Source organism: Vulpes vulpes, chromosome 12 (assembly GCF_048418805.1).
Source record: "Vulpes vulpes isolate BD-2025 chromosome 12, VulVul3, whole genome shotgun sequence".
NCBI classification, from domain to species: Eukaryota; Metazoa; Chordata; class Mammalia; order Carnivora; family Canidae; genus Vulpes; species Vulpes vulpes.
Genome location: NC_132791.1, coordinates 154,103,648 through 154,117,383, shown reverse-complemented (window position 1 = coordinate 154,117,383; position 13,736 = coordinate 154,103,648). Strand labels below are relative to the sequence as shown.

The 13,736-nt window shown below is 40.5% G+C and overlaps 1 protein-coding gene across 4 annotated transcripts in view; it reads right to left on the bottom strand.

The window, feature by feature from the left end:
• Positions 1–13,736, bottom strand: part of FYB2 (FYN binding protein 2) — a 121,584-nt gene that overhangs the window by 70,564 nt on the left and 37,284 nt on the right. The window lies entirely within an intron of this gene.

Below are 13,736 nucleotides of genomic sequence, written 5' to 3'. Positions count from 1 at the left end.
ACATACAGTTTAAACATGTATATATACACATGTATGTACATATAGATACATATCCAGGCATATGCATGTATGTGTATATGTGTGTGTGCAACCCAATATTACTAGTGCATGTTTCATGACCTTACTTATTCTCCTTGATTTCAACAACAGCCACAATAAACAACAAATAGAATGCCTCCAACATCACTAAACTCTGGGCACTAGGTATCTCTTTGTTTTTAATCTATGAATATATACCCCATTCTTCCTATAAAGGGCCACAAAACTATGATGACTGTGATGATTAATTTTGTGTGTTAGTCTGACTGGCCACAGGATGTGCAAATTAAATGTTATTTCTGTGTATGTCCATGAAGGTGTGTCTCAATGAGATCAGCATTTGAATCAGGGCTCAGTACAGCAGATTTCCCTCCTTACTGCGAGGAGATATCATACAATCCACTGAGGGTCTGAATAAGACAAAAGTGGAGGAGGGAGGAATTCACTATTTTTTTCCTGCCTCACTGATTGAGTGGGGATATCTCATGCCCTCTTCTCCTGCCCTTGATTTTTACCATCAGCTCTCCTGATTCTCAGACCTTTGTACTTAGGAACTACATCCCTGGCTCTCCTGGGTCTCGAGCTTGCAGATGGCAGAGCAGGGGACTTCTCAGTTTTCATAACCAGTGTGTGAACCAGTTGCTCATTATTAATATTATGTACATATTGCATATGTATATGCACATAATGTACATATGTACTAAATATTATATACATAATTCTAATATAGAATATATAAATATATGTGTAACTTCTGCTGGTCCTCTCTCTCTGGAAAACTCTAATACAATAACTAAGTAATTTTTATTAAAATGTTGTGTAACCTTACACAACATTCCATGGGAACTAGGTGTAGTTTAGTCCATCACTCTTTTCCTCTGAACTACAGGTCTCTCTAGAATTGAGGAGAAATAAAAAAATGAAAATAATGAAGCACAGAATGATGGTGAAAGTCAAGAAGCTTACAAGTGGGTTTTGGATAATATTTTCCAATATTTTGTAGGCTGATCCGATAGTTTCTCAGATCAGTTCTCTGTGTTAGTTATTTTATGGGGAAAATGTGTGGGGCAGCAAATATCATTCTCAATGGGGAAACACTGGGAGCCTTTCCCCTAAGATCAGGAACAAGACAGGGATGTCCACTCTCACCACTGCTATTCAACATAGTACTGGAAGTCCTAGCCTCAGCAAGCAGGCAACAAAAAGAAATAAAAGGCATTCAAATTGGTAAAGAAGAAGTCAAACTCTCCCTCTTCGCAGATGACATGATATTGTATATAGAAAACCCAAAAGACTCCCCCCCAAGATTGCTAGAACTCATACAGCAATTTGGCAGTGTGACAGGATACAAAATCAATGCCCAGAAGTCAGTAGCATTTCTATACATTAACAATGAGACTGAAGAAAGAGAAATTAAGGAGTCAATCCCACTTACAATTGCACCCAAAAGCATAAGATACCTAGGAATAAACCTAACCAAAGAGGTAAAGGATCTATACCCTAAAAACTACAGAACACTTCTGAAAGAAATTGAGGAAGACACAAAGAGATGGAAAAATATTCCATGTTCATGGATTGGCAGAATTAATATTGTGAAAATGTCAATGTTACCCAGGGCAATTTACACATTTAATGCAATCTCTATCAAAATACAATGGACTTTCTTCAGAGAGTTGGAACAAATCATCTTAAGATTTGTGTGGAATCAGAGAAAACCCCGAATAGCCAGGGAATATTAAAAAAGAAAACCATAGCCAGGGGCATCACAATGCCAGATTTCAGGTTGTACTACAAAGCTGTGGTCATCAAGACAGTGTGGCACTGGTACAAAAACAGACACATAGATCAATGGAACAGAATAGAGAACCCAGAAGTGGACCCTCAACTTTATGCTCAACTAATATTCAACAAAGCAGGAAAGACTATCCACTGGAAAAAAGACAGTCTCTTCAATAAATGGTGCTGGGAAAATTGGACAGCCACGTGCAGAAGAATGAAACTGGACCACTCTCTTACACCATACACAAAGATAAACTCAAAATGGATGAAAGATCTAAACGTGAGACAAGATTCCATCAAAATCCTAGAGGAGAACACAGGCAACACCCTTTTGGAACTCGGCCACAGTAACTTCCTGCAAGATACATCCATGAAGGCAAGAGAAGCAAAAGCAAAAAGAATTATTGGGACTTCATCAAGATAAGAAGCTTCTGCACAGCAAAGGATACAGTCAATAAAACTCAAAGACAACCTACAGAATGGGAGAAGATATTTGCAAATGACGTATCAGATAAAGGGCTAGTTTCCAAGATCTATAAAGAACTTATTAAACTCAACACCAAAGAAACAAACAATCCAATCATGAAATGGGCAAAAGACATGAAGAGAAATTTCACAGGGGAAGACATAGACATGGCCAACAAGCGCATGAGAACATGCTCCGCATCACTGGCCATCAGGGAAATACAAATCAAAACCACAATGAGATTCCACCTCACACCAGCAAGAGTGGGGAAAATTAACAAGACAGGAAATAACGAATGTTGGAGAGGATGTGGAGAAAGGGGAACCCTCCTGCACTGTTGGTGGGAATGTGAACTGGTGCAGCCACTCTGGAAAACTGTGTGCAGGTTCCTCAAAGAGTTAAAAATAGATCTGCCCTACGACCCAGCAATTGCACTGCTGGGTATTTACCCCAAAGATACAGATGCAGTGAAACACCGGGACACCTGCACCCCGATGTTTCTAGCAGCAATGTCCACAATAGCCAAACTGTGGAAGGAGCCTCGGTGTCCATCGAAAGATGAATGGATAAAGAAGATGTGGTTTATGTATACAATGGAATATTACTCAGCCATTAGAAACGACAAATACCCACCATTTGTTTTGACATGGATGGGACTGGAGGGTATTATGCTGAGTGAAATAAGTCAATTGGAGAAAGACAAACATTATATGGCCTCATTCATTTGGGGAATATAAAAAAAAGTGAAAGGGAATAAAGGGGAAAGGAGAGACAATAAGTGGGAAATATCAGAGAGGGAGACAGAACATGAGAGACTCCTAACTCTGGGAAACGAACAAGGGGTGGTGGAAAGGGAGGTGGGTGGGGGGTTGGGGTGACTGGGTGACGGGCACTGAGGGGGGCACTTGATGGGATGAGCACTGGGTGTTATGCTATATGTTGGCAAATTGAACTCCAATAAAAAGAAATAAAAAAAAAAAAAAGAAAATGTGGGGGTAGTCACTATACTTCTCTGTGCCTGACATTATCACCTATAAATAATAAAATTACTTAACCTGTATTTTGAAGTTAGGGTAGAATCAAAACCATGGTGAACTTAGGTATTCTTGTTTTTAAAATTTATTTGAGAAAGAGAGAGAGAGAGAGCGCTCATGAACAGGGGGAAGGGAAGATGAAGAGAGAGAATCCTGAAGCAGACTCCATGTTGAGCCCAATGTGGGGCTAGATCTCATGACCTTGAGATCATGACCTGAGCTGAATCAAAGTTGGCTGCCCAACCAACTAGCCACCCAGGCGTCTGGTAGGCATGACTTTCTAAAAGCACTCTGACTTCTAATGCCACCACTAGAGCAGATTCTTACTTAACCACTGGAAGTTTCTGTAGCCTTAAAAACAAAACAAAACAAAAAAAACTCTTAAGCCTTCATTTTCATCAGTAAGATCACCTTGTAAAATATTTGTGTTTCAAATTTCAGGGTATCTCTTTGAGGTGGCCATAGTATCCAACCCCATCTGTTTTACAGAAAGGGAGAGTAGGTCATCCTCGGGGCTAGAGGCAGGCTTTAGGAGGAGCACTGTCTGCTGGCTCCAGCCTGCTTGTAGAACTAGACCTTGTTACAGACAAACTCTGTTCCTACCAACAAACAACAAATAGCCGCCATTTATCAAGTGTTGACAACATTGCCAGGCACTCTGTGGAATTACAGATATTCATCTCAATCCTCACAGCAACCCTAGGAGGTAGGATTTATTGATTTCACCATCTCCCATGTGAGGAAATGGGAGGCCCAGAGATATTAAATTACTTTTCTAAGATCACACAGCTTGTGTATAGAGCTCGAAATAGGAGGTTATCTGACCTACAGTCTATGCTCTTAATCCTTTACATTTTCCTTGGATCTTCTAATTTTCAAGCATTGCAAAAGCATTCAATTTAAACAAACTTCAATTATGCAGTTGGTAAGAAGTGGTAGATCCTCTCCCTGCTTTCAAAGAATTTATAATTTAGACAGGAAGGTGAGGAACACTCAAGAATCTGGAAAGTGACCAAAATAGCCTATATATATAATCATAGGCAGTTAAGTACACAAAGTACTAAGTCCATACTATAATTCAGTCAACACTTACTGAACTATTCCGTGCTGCACTGCCCCATATATACCCTGCCATTATACATCCTAAACATGTCAGATTATGGTTCCTGAACACACCAGGGTGTTTCCTGCTTCTGTGTCTCTGTGTATGCGGCTCTTTTGTATGTCATATCCTTACTACCAATGGCCTTTCCAAACACCCCAAATTTTTATTTAAAATATGCATTAGGTATTATTCTCTGTTCCTTCTATAATCTAGTCTCTAAAAGCAGTCAGCATGATCTTTTAAAAAGAAGACTTGAACCCTGTCACAACCTTGCTTAAGACTCTTCCAAGGCTTCCTATGATTCTTTTCTTTTTTTCTTCTTTTAAACAAGCTCCATACCCAGCATGGAGCCCAATGTGGGGTTTGATCTCATGACCCCGAGATCAAGACCTAAGCTGAGATCAAGAGTCAGACGCTTAACTGAATGAGCCACCCAAGGCTCCCTCTTCCTATGATTCTTAATGAAAAACAGCAACAGCAGACAAAACGATCAAATGCTTCCCCCTTTATGATCTCACTTCCAGCAACCTCTCCAAACTCCTGTCCAACCGTTCTCTTCCTCCATGATACTCTAACCCCACCTGCCTCCTTTCTGTTTTGCAAGGACACCACATTCCATCCCACCTCAAGGATTTTGCAAATGCTGTTGCTGCCACCTGAAATGCTCCTGTATGGCCAGCTCTTTCTCAACCATGAGGTCTCCCTTTACAGTTTGCCTTCAAGAAAGTCCTTCTACTTCCTTTTCCAAATAGCCCTCTTCCCCACCATTTCTATCTGTAGAACCTTCTGCTTTATGCCATTCCTCAGTTAGTTGTCCTCATCTTTAAATCATTTCATTACTTTTTATTAATTTTTTTCTCTTTTGTTCTGTGATCTTGTAGATCACTCACGGCTGGGCCCCTAGTGATAAAGACAACGCCTGGCACATTATAGGCTCCTGATTGTTTGGATTCTCTTCTGAAGCTCATAGTTATACTGAAAACTCCTACATAGAGAGACAGATGATGTCACATCATGAATGTTTTCACTAAGCTCCTCTTCTGTTCTAGAATATAAAAGCAAATAATAGACAAGGTCCTTGAACTCAATACTTTTGTGGTATAGACAAAAAAGAAAAGAAACCAGAATAATTATTCTTTGAAGCATTAATAAGTACCAAGAGGAGAATTAGGCAGACCTCTGTATGGCACAGATAGTACCTTGGGGCAGGAGACACAGGTGTGGTCAGGGAAGTGGACATGTAAGCATTTATTATTTTATCATTATTTGCTTCTCTGTCCTTCTTCCCAACTAAAATGTATATTCACAAGGGTAGAGACTTTGTTTTGTTTAAATTGCATTATCAGCATCTCCGACCATGTCTCGCACACAGCTGGTGTTCAATAAACATTCATTGACTGACTGACAGAATGAACAAATCCTGCGCGATGGAAAGGAGCCATCAGTTAAAGACCTGGGAGGAGGTCCCTCCATACACAGGAAGCAACAAACATCCGTGCTTGGTAAGAATATGCTTGTTGTGTTTGAGGAGAGGCCAAAAGGCCAGTCAGTGGGCTAAAGACCATGAACAAGGAAGAGAGTGCAGAGTGGTCAGAACAGGTAGGGCCTTCCCGGCCCTAGTAAGCAGTTTGGGGTTTCTGAATTTTATTCTATTTTAATCATCAAGCAAAGTGCTTGATGATTAGTCTGATCACATAACTACTGAATGAAAGTGTAAAAGGTCTACAGAAGTGGGGGATGAAGGAGAGCACCTTGTGAGATGGCTGGAATGATAAGGACAAGCTTCTTGGCAGTGCCACTTGGAGCTAAATTTTGCTAGACTAAGAAGGAGCAGAGGACAGAGCAGCTTTCATGTGAGTCCACTTCTGCACATGGCAGGAGCCCTTCCATGATATATACCAGGGCAAATGCAGAGCTTAGATTGTCCTAATTATTTAGTTTTGCTTAATATTAGAAGGACAAGATACTGGACATGCAGATCAATGCAGAATATACAGCTGAGAGAGCTTAGGAATGTTTTCTTTATAAAAAGTTCATGAAAAGCAGTATCATTTTATCTGTCTATCCTCCCTCAATCTGTCTATTGTATTAGTCTATCACTTAGTCATTAAATAATTATTACTGGCATGTCTACTTCTCAGTAGGTGAGAAAGGTGAGAAAGACAATCATGGAATTCAGAATCTAACAGGACCTCCCAAAATTGCTCATGTTGGAAAAATTCTGAGACAGGATAGTGTAGTTGAAAATCCTTATGAACATCTGGTCCTGAGTTCACACCCTATGTTAGCTCTGTATTATCTTATACTTTAGGACAAATCATGAAACACCTCTGAGCCCTTGGTTTCTCAACTCAAAATGGGAATATTAATTTTGCCTTCCTAACATGATCATGGGGCTAAAATGAGTCTAACAGATGTAAAGGGCTAAACAATGCCCAGCATGTGGCCATTTTCAAAGATAAGTTTCCATTCAACCTTCTGAACAAACCTATGTATAAAAATAGGCTCTAAGTCTGTAACTTTATTGTCTGATTTCTTCCTAAGTCATGGTTTTTTTCCAGCTTATCATTTGAATGCCAGTAAGGAGTGTAGATGAGACTTGGCTCCAAACACTTTCATACTTTAGTTCCATCCTGGCCAGCCTCCCTCACACAGATCTTTTTCCAGATGGAAAAAGAAATCCTAAGGCAGGAGATGCATTCAAGAACAGCTGCCTGGAGAATGTCTAGACTCAATTTGTAGAGCAGGCCATGAGTCTATTAAACCTTGCCCTCTTTTGTTGCAGGTAAAGATCCAACATGAATCTTCTGTAAGGCAGTCTGCAGTGTTGGTTGAGAGGTGATGCTCTGGAGCCCTGTTGACTAGGTTAATCCCTGCAGGGGTGATATTCCAGTTGCATTATCTTGGATTCCTTAACCTAACTCTATGGTCAGAGAGTCGGCTAACCACCAACTTCATCGGGTGGTCATGGTTGGGAGTTTTATTTTTATTTTATTTTTTAAAGATTTTATTTATTCATAAGAGACACAGAGAGAGAGAGGCAGAGACAAAGGCAGAGGGAGAAGCAGGCTCCATGCAGGGAGCCTGACGCGGGACTCGATTCCAGGTCTCCAGGATCACGTCCTGGGCTGAAGGTGGCGCTAAACCGCTGAGCCACCTGGGCTGCCCCTGGTTGGGAGTTTTAAAAGGAGAGAATACACATTAAGTATAGGGCACAAGTCCTTGTCTATGGTAAGTGTTAAAAAAATAGAATCTATAGGTGATTTTTAAAGGAAGAATACTTGAAAATACAAAAGAAGCCCCCAAATAGACTGTTCTTGACACCACTGCCCTTGGAAAGAAAGGCCAAACAGTGGCCTTGTTGTTTTCTGAAACCCAATTAAAATGGCATAAGAATTTATTGAAGTGGCTTGGGCTAAATCCACCTGAATATTCTGTGTCTTAAACTTCATAAGGTACAGGCTTAAAAAACTTCCCTGTCTTATTCTTGCCCCATAGTGATTCAATATAGCACACTGGGATGTGAGGGCTCACCTTTTCCCAGATACCACTGTGAGGAACCTGTTTTGCCATTGGTCAATCAGAGCAGGTCTATACCAGTCTTGACCAACTGACATGTAGCCATATTTAAGCTCCAAACAACTTTAAAACTAGTCCTGAGGGGTTCTGGGCAAACAGAGACTCTAGGGCATGCTTGTTTCATTTAAGTAAAAAAAAAAAAAATCCCCAATAGCTTTCATGAAGGGTCATTTTGCACTGAGCACTGATGTGTGTGCCAAGACTCCACACATGTTGGTGCCAACAGTGATGGAAATAACAAATCACCTGGGAATGGTCTTATATTCCAATCTTGCCCTCCTGTCTCATTCTCCACAGGTGATCCCACAATCACTACATTTCCTCCAAAATACATCTTGATTCCCTTCATTTTTTTTAACCTCTACCACCTTTGTCCATATAAAGTGCTTAAACCTCTTTGTGACTCAGTTTCCTCATCTACAAAATTGGATATCATCTACCTCTTAGGATTATCATAAACGGAGTCATATATTTAAAGTGCTTAGGACACCCTCAATAGGAGTGCTGATTGCTCTATTTATCGCTACTGTTTTGTTGTTGCAATGGCTTCTGAAGCTATTTCTACCTGTTTCTTCACTAAGTTTATTATTTATGAAGCATTCAAAGGGATCTTTACAAAATAAATGTCAGCTCATGTCACTCCCTGGTTTCAAACTCCTGTGGTTTCCCAACATATTTTGAGAGCAGCATCCAAATTCACTCCATGGCTCTCAAGACCCCCACCATTTTACCAGGACACTGTGCTTTAGCTATTGCTCCCCCAATGTGCAGACACACTTCCCCCTTGACTCACTGCTCTAGCTGTTCAGCTAGAATGAGCAGCAATGTCCTGGAATGTCCAGCTGCTAGACCTTTTGTGACTAGGTCCTCATCATGTAGGGCTCAACCTCAATGTCACCACCTCAGGCTTTTCCTGATCATCCTACACTTTCTTTATCCCACTCCTTGTCCCCAGTTACTATCTGAACATTCTTTAAAACCTTTTCTTTACAGCACTTACCACTATTCAAATAAAGAGTATAGATGCATTTTACTTTACCCCACAGTGGTGGTGTTCTGATATTATGAATATTTCATTTGAAAGCCTTAGGTAAGGCATTTCTTCCCATTTCCACAGGATCTCTCCCTCCCAGTTGTTTAAGGGAGTTTCTAGACATAGTCACATAACCCACCAGCCCTCGGAGGCATTTGTAGTTTTTACTCTGTATGGGGTAGAAATATCAAAAACACAAACACAAAAGCATGTTCCAAAATATTAGGTTGAAATAAATCACCTAGAAGACTCAAAATAGGCTTCTACTATCTTTTAAAGACTATCATTAAGATGAAAACACAAAATTAAAAAGTTCAGAAGAGAAAATGGTGGACTCCTGAGATCCACCCACAGACCCTGGTCTGAGAAATGCTATACTGTATGAATCTTCTCTCACGAAGAAAAAGTAGGTTCTCCCTTCCCTCGTGTCTGAGTCAGAGATTTCCTGAGTCAGGACGACCCTCTGACACATCTTAATGGGAGAAAAGCCATATTTATAGCTAATGAATAAAATATTAGCCGACTCTGCTAAGTACTGACAGAGACTCAGCGCTAATTGCTGCCCTGGGACGAACCTGCTTTGCTCACAGAAATAGGGGCTGCTTATTCAAGAGGTATACCAGCCAGCTTGGTTTGCATGAAAGAATGATGACAAAGAATAATCTCCCAAGAATCATTTCACTGTTGGGAACTAATGAGATATTTATTCCAGAGATAACAAGGGATGGAGAGGCCAAAGGTTGAGAAAACCAAGACTCATTGTACACCTTCTGTATTTTCCATACTTTCAATTTATCTCATTTAGTCTTCATGACAATCAATGAAGTAAGTATTATTGTGTTGACTTTACAGATGTGTGTATCACAGCTCCGGGCTGTCATAGTTGTAGAGGAGGGGTTTTGGCTCTATGTGAGTCTGACCCCAGACTTGTACTGGGTGCAGTGCCTAGTGCTGCTTCTCCCATTTAATACAGGATATGAAGAGGTTCAAAAGTGAAAGCGCCTACTGTAAATGCACTGAGTTTCTAACAAGATGATTAAAAACATATATCCATAAAAATACAGCTAAAACATAGACTTCTCTTTGATGAATAATAGTTGAAAATAGTGAAAGTTTTATTTAACAATATGATGTATTCCTTAGGTGTTTTAAGAACTGCCAGGTGATGGAGGGGTAAAGACCCTGTCTACTGTACCAATGAGTAGGTCTTGGACAGATGGCTGGGAGTCTGGGGTAGGGAGGTTGGTTTTGGTCCGAGCGCAACTTGGATTTTAAATAAATAAAACTAACATGTGTGTGCACACATATGTGTGGGTGCATGTAAGATACTTTTGTCTACTTTGTACCTTGCTATATTCTCAGTGTGTATAAGAGGGCTTGGCATATAGTAGTCAATGAATATATGTTGAATGAATAAAATCTGCCCCAACAAGAAAAACATTGGACTCTTCAGAGAATGAGCTTTTCATCAAATGATTTTTGAAGGCATTAAGGTTCTGATTATGGATTCCTGCCTTTGGAGGGGGTTATATAACAGCTCAGCAAGTTTTATCGAACACTCTCTAGGTGCTTGGCACTGCACTCAATGCTTTACGATCACTGTTTCATCTAACTCTCACCACAACTGTATGAGTCAGGTCCTATCGGCCTCCCATTTTACATAAGTAGAAACTAAGGTTTGCAGAGGTTAAGGCATTTGTCCAAGGTTATGTAGATGTTAAGTGGTAGGGCTCAGTTTAAAACCCCCAGAAGTGTTAATACTATGCTGTGCAGCTTGCTACATCTGATAATTGCCAGGTCCCCTTCTAGTAATGAGACCCAATATATTCTGTTTCTAATCTAATATTTGTACCGAATATCAATACCATGAACATAGGAGACGTTCCTTCCAAACAAGCCCTGGTTTCCATGGAAGTTGTCCTTAAGGCTGCTCAACATCACGGCATGCGCTTGTTTAAGTTAACTCATCACCACAACCTACAGTCCCAATTCCTCAGCATGGCACCTAATTAACTTGAGAATCCAACTTCATCTCTTATTCTTCTACATCAGAATACTTTGCATCTGGGGGCATCGTGGTGGTTCAGTGGTTGAGCATCTGCCTTTGGCTCAGGTCCTGATTCCCGGGTCCTGGGATCGAATCCCACATCAGGCACCCCATGGGGACCTTGCTTCTCCCTCTGCCTGTGTTTCTGCCTCTGTGTCTTATGAATAAATAAAATATTTTAAAAAGAATACTTTGCATCTGTTTATCCTCCACTTTATTATTACTGCCTTGTTCTCAGTCATGCTCTGTCTCTATACTGAACATCCATTGGTGCATCCATCACATTGTAGCACACGTATAGTCACACGGAGATGCTCTCAGAATGTGAGTCATGAGGGAACCAAGATGGACTCAGAACACAGAATTATATTGTCCCCTCAAACTGTCACCCTGGGGCCTGTGTTCATTGAGTAAACAGTGCAAATCATTGCCTTAGCTGTCTAAATGGTTTTTCCTCTTTCACACAAATGCACAGAGAATGTGGCTTCACTGACCTACTCTGTGTTGTCATTTAACTCTTTTAAATGGGCGACTAAACTAGGAGTTCCTGGTACACGTGAACCACACCCAACACCACTTGGTCAGTTCCTTGGTGAACACAGAGGTCTTATCTAGTCCTTTTTGGGCTTGTTCCTCGGTGAACAAGGAGTTCTTACCTAGTCCTTGGTGGGCTTGTTCCTTGGTGAACAAGGAGGTCTTATCTAGACCTTGGTGGACAAGAACCTCCAAGATTTGGTTCCTGTCCACCTCCACAATAGCATTTCTCTCCATTCCATCCCAACCTTACCACACCAGTTCTACTTATCTATTTCTAATTTTCACCATTGAGACCTGCTTCCTTACACCTCCTGCCTGGGCCTACAGTGCCCCTCCCTATGTTATCCAGTACATGTCTACCCTCCATACTCACTGCAAGTGTTGCTTTTCTAGATCCCTGCCCTTTTATAGGCAGTGTTCTGGCTTCCTCCCATGCTGAAGCTGGGCCATGTGACTTGCTTTGACCCATAAGATGTTAGCAAATATGATACAGCAGAGTTTAAAAGTTGTTTGTGCAATCGGTACTGTCTTGCTTGCCTGCAGCTGGTTCCCCAGCTAGCTTGCTGGAGGGTGAGACAGCTGGTGCAAAGTCAGGTTGCCCCACTCATGCCAGCCAAGGCAATCCTAGATCAGCAGCTGCAGGGTGACCCCCACACATGAGCAACCCCAGTCAGTATCAGTAAACCTCCCTAGGTAGTCTGCAACATACTAGCAACACTAGCTGAGCTCAGCCCAGATCAGCTGAACTCACACTCCTGCTCTATGCTGTTGCTATTTTGTTGCTTGTTATGTAGTATGATTTTAGCCAAAAAAAAAAAAAAAAAAAATACAATTTCTAGAAAGACTTCATTGACTCTCCCAAGGACAGGCAATCATTCCCATATTGGTGCAACCTCTAAATCTTGTACTTTCCTCTATTAGAAAACTTAACACATTCTACTATTATAAACATTTGGGAAGTAATATAATTATTTGTTTTTATGTCTACTTCTTCTAAGCCTGACCCTCTTGAGAAAAGAACATTTTTGTGAGGAGGTGAGGTCATATAATCAAAACAATTTGGGCATTCCTGTTAGTACAGCCATTATGGAAAAGCCTATAGAGGTTCAATTAAGAATTGAACTGCCGGGACACCTGGGTGGCTCAGCAGTTGAGTGCCTGCCTTAGGCCCAAGTTGTGATCCTGGGGTCTGTAGATCGAGTCTCACATCAGGCTTCCTGCATGGAGCCTGGTTCTCTCTTTGCCTGTCTCTGTCTCTCTCTGTCTCTGTCTCTCTCTGTCTCTGTCTCTCTCTCATGAGTAAATAGTCTTTAAAAGGGGAAAAAAAAAAAAGAATTGAACTGCCATATGACTCAGCACTCCTGGGTATGTATCTGAAGGAAATGAAATCAGCATCTCAAAGAAATGCTTGGCGCATACTAATACCGCAGCATTATTCACAATAGCCAAGATATGGAAACAACCCAAGCGTCCATCAACAGATGAATGGATAAAGACACGGAGTATATATATACACAGCAATGTTATTTAGTCACAAGAAAGAAGAAAATCCTGCCATCCGTGACAACATGGATGGACTTTGGTGGCATTTATGCTAAGGGACATAAATCAGACAGAGAAAAACATTTACTGTATAGTATCACTTATATTATACATGAAATCTAAAAAAACTGAAACTTGTAAAAGCAGAGTATTTCAAAAGAGTAAATCGTAGTTACCAGGGGCTGAGGGACAGGTGAATTGGGGAGATGTTTAAGGGCACAAACTTACAACTAGTACATAAGTTAGTTTTGGAGATCTAATGTGTAAACAGTGATTACAGTAAAGAGTAATGTATTATAAATTTTAAAGTTACTAAGAAATTGATTCTTAACTGTTCTTAACACAAAAAAGAAATGAAAATTATGTGAGGTGATAAAGGTGTTAGCTAACTCTGTTGTAGTAATCCTACTGCAATTCGTAAATGTGTCAAACTAACACCTTGTACACCTCAAGTTTACACAATCTTGTATTTCCATTATATTTAATAAAAAATAGTTTAGGGATATTTGGGTCGGAATCACAGTTCTGCAAGAGACCAAACTTTTTGTTTATTATTTTATTTTATTTTATTTTTA